Consider the following 4,373-nt stretch of genomic DNA (forward strand, 5'->3'; position numbering starts at 1 on the left):
CAACATCCCGGTTGCGGCAGCAATTTATTTCCACCCATTACACTAATATTATTAATATGATATTAAAATAAATTGAAATTATAAAATTTAATTAAAACCACAAGTACAATTTTCGTTTTTTATAAAATCTTGTAAAGCTTGTTCAGTATTATTTATTGGTTAGGGAATAAAAAGATACTAAACCATTAAAATCTTTGATGGCAGATGCAACACCTTTTTGTTCAAATCATTTGCGCAGTTCAGCCGAAGCTGGAGTATCTTGAAACCGTGACGAAAGTGACTCATTTGCTAATTCCGAACTCTGCTGCAATCCTTCTTTCCCTTTAATGTGGCCTTGATGAGGTGGACTAATTAAAGCGACGCTGATTAGCGGCGGCAGGAGGTCAAAAGTAGAGCAAAAGACACAATAGAGACACATGTAGCTTCGTCCTGCGAGCAAGTGAACGGCCGCATTGTTCACACGCATAGTGTGGGCGAAGAAGGATGAAACTACGAAACTGCAATAGAAGGATTTCGCTGGCGGCGCGCCGCAGGACGATAATGAACACAAATGAGCCTCGGCTTCGAAATCCGAATTCGAATCGGGCGAAAAGAGTTTCGGCTAAGAAATTGGCAAGCATTTGTTAAAAACTACAACTGGAACATGTTGAACAATGCCAAGAACCTGTTAGAAGGATATCAGCTGAAAGTTCGACCTTGGCGCAGTATTTCAAGAGCAGGCAGTTGGTTTTTTTGGTTTCCTCTCTTTTTTCTGACTATGTATCTTTTGTTGCGATCTGATTGATTGCTGTCAGGATTTTTTCTGCAAACGAATCCTAGGGGCTGCTTGAGAATGAACAGCTGCATTTCATCACATGCCGGCCATTTTAAATATTTTACTTCTTAGTTTGCGCTTTAAGGATACTTTAAAGTTACTTTAGGTTCGTGACAACTTTCGCCGCTGTCCAGAAGAGCCCCACAATTGCACAAAAACGTATCTTGTAGCTAAGGACATGCGCAACAATCTTCTCCCCCTTCCTCGACTCCCGTTCTCCCGCTTTTCTCCTTCCGAAACTCATCTCGTCCTGCAACAGCTGCGGCCAAAGCGAGAGCAATATACAGTTGAAGCTTTTCCCACTGCGGAAAAAGCTTGGTTATCTGGCTTGCTGGCAGTGTGTCCTGAGGTTCCTTGTACATGTATTTCGGGGGATGTGTGTATGCGAATAAAAATTCAATCAAAATGGCGTTTTCACAGCGTCGGATGCTGTATCATTTGCTCTGTTTTTTGTTGAGTTATTTATGCATTCCCAGAACGGCCTGAAAATATTGAAAATTGAATCTTTAAAGAGTTTATTTAATGCTGTAGGGCATCCATTATATATGTACATAAGTGTATGTAACGTAGTAAATTGCACTTTGAAATACTTTCATGAAACTAAAAAAATACTCTAATACAATCTTGCGAAAGCCTAAAGGCGGTTGAAGAATTATCTTATTCATCGATCTAGTTAAGTGCCCTACTTTGCATAACACATATTAATGACGAAGTATGTATACATTTATGTATTGCAACTTTAACAATATACAAAGGACTTTAATATTTTTACATAAATTTGTCATAAGAATGAATTAGGTGGGGCACTTTCATTTTGAATAACATGTTATGCTCCATTTAAACTATATAATTGATATGATATAAAAATTACTCAAAATATTTTGAAATATACACGTAAGGATCACATAGTCATATTTCGTGCCTTGCTGCTCCTTTCGTGTGTACCTCCTTCTGCTTTGGCTCATCGCTTAAGCTCAGCTGTTGTCTCCTCCTAATGACCTCCAAGGCCCTTCTCCGCAGATCCACTCACCCAGTCTCGAGACCAAGAAGTCCTCCCCACCCCTAAACATCTTGGCCAGCCATCTTGTTCAACTAAGTAGCTCGCCTGACAGCTGAGCAACGTTTGTCATAATCAAATGTGAATGGACTGACACTGACACAGGGGCTCAGGAGACCGAGGACTGAAAACTGAATACTGGTAGCTGCCAAAAAGCAGAGAGAGGAAATTAATTTAAATTGGCCTTTAATGTAAATGCATCTCTCAATGCATCGCCAACTGCATGGGTTCTGTAAGAGTTTGCTGCGCTCCAAATACAGCTTATATCCCGACTAACACCGACTTGTGTTTGCCCCCAAATGGAGGATATTTATCAACTACTCGTAGACACGGACTACCCATCCTCCAACCAATTTCGAGAACCCCCATTTCCATTACGGATGCGTGAAGAACTCAAATGGCAAGGTATTAACGAATTGTCGTGAGTTTGGTTCGGGGAGGGGTATTCATTTTTCTTGGATCGTTTAATTGGAAACTGTTGCTGTTGCATTTCCGTAGATGCACTGATACAAATCATAATAACATTGAATCTGGCTTCCATAATTATTTATATATAAAGCACCAAATAAACGGAAAATGTTTTTTCATAAACAGTAGTATTTATTATATATTTTATAGTTCAGAAAATAAAATAAGTTCAGAAATAAAAAATAACTATTTACATTGATTTTTAAGAGTGGCATACCAAAGTTACAAAGTCTTTCTTCGTGTTTTTTCCATGTCCAGATTTTATAAAAATGCATACATCTCGATTCGCGCTGTTTTCTTTGACTAAAAACAAACTACAAACGCTGCTGATTGTTTCATATTAAAAATTGAGCGAGTGTGTGCGAGGGGCAACATTTACACTCGGAGGCAACATGCAAGCGATGATGAAAAATCGCCTGCAACATGTTGGATGCTGTTGGGGACCCTCCATGGATCTAGAATGGAATGGGATCTGCGCGGATGGTATGCTATGGATTGGGATACGAAAGTCTGGCTCTGACTGCCCGCTGGCATCGCCAACATCAACTCCAATTACAGAAGTACACGCAGGCGTCTCTTTTATGATTTGTTTTTTAGTTTTTCATTTATTTCCAAATTTTTTTTTTTCTATACTTTTATATGCTTTCTAGAGGATATGCGGGCTAACCATAAGATGCTGACATGTGTGTTTGAAAAAGACATCGGAAAACATATGGCTATAAATTCCGAAATTTTGAATGTAATGTATGTATGAATGTAAAATGTATGTATTTTTGAGTGGTATATACGAAAAAAGTTGCATCGCCGATTTAAGTTTCCGGGCTTTGAAAAGATTCAGCAAGCTTATTGTAACTGTACATTAAGCACAGTATCACTTAAAATAACATTTTTGTTATTCGTGCGTTTAAAGTAAACGTTTTATTTTATTAATTTGTTAATATTGAATACACTTTATTAATTTGTTAATATTGAATACACCAACTCCAAATAACTAGCACTGCTCAGAATGTAATGAAACCATCTTTTGCTTTTTCTTATGTATTACCTATATATAGCCTATGCTAATTATGCGTGGATGGTATGTTTGTGGTTTCGAAAAACAAGCATTTGATTAAAAAAAAAAAAGTTTAAACCCAAATTCTCATTCAACATCTTCATTGGGTGTGTCTTCGCCAGCAACACGTTTTTATAATAAAAATTGGTAGTCAACCTTTAAAAAACAGAGACACACTAATCAATTGAATTCAAATTCAAATGGCGCCGAAATCAAAAAACATTTGTTCAGATCTGAAAGTGAATCTGGAATGTTGGTAGCAAATATGAAATTGACTTTTAATTAAGGCATTTAGCCAAACAAATCAAAATCGTTAAGCCCCGATACAGAATGAATCATGAGAACTTGAACTTGGCTACGGTCCAAAAAGAACCCGATCCGCAGCCCCGAAACAGACCAATAAATTTAAATTCAGAGACAACTGCCAACGAGCTCGTTTTAAAGGAGGAATGACTTAAGCATCAGGAGGAGACTTTGCATTTGCCAGGCCAATAAAAATGGAAATGAACGCAGAGCGGAACGTTTATAAAATAATAATGCGAAATAATAATGTGGCGGTGATTTAGCGGAACAGTGCCACGATTGAATACAAATAAAGTGGGGGAGACGCCTAATCTAGGATGATTTTGGCCTAATCTGGAGCGTGAACCATGGGCAGATGTGTCCTGGAGTGGCTGCCAACTACCTGTTTTTTCTCGCTTTTCTCCAATTTCTCGCTTTTCCCGGGAGCGCGTTTTCCCCAAATCGAGGAAAAAGCTGGAGCGCCATAGGCCGGTTGCCGTGGCACCCTCGTCGCATAAATCAAGGCTGGGGGCGGAGTCTGCCGTGGGTGCAAGTGGGACAGCATGGTTTTCGAAAATGCGCACTGTCCGTCCTCTCGTTCGCACTCGTTGGCCGGGTCCTCAAATGATTTACAGTGTTCGAAACTCACACAAAGGCAACCAAGTAGAGGGTCGTTTTGTCGGTCTTTATGGCTCAAA

This window comes from Drosophila yakuba, chromosome 3R, assembly GCF_016746365.2.
Source record: "Drosophila yakuba strain Tai18E2 chromosome 3R, Prin_Dyak_Tai18E2_2.1, whole genome shotgun sequence".
Classification (NCBI taxonomy): Eukaryota; Metazoa; Arthropoda; class Insecta; order Diptera; family Drosophilidae; genus Drosophila; species Drosophila yakuba.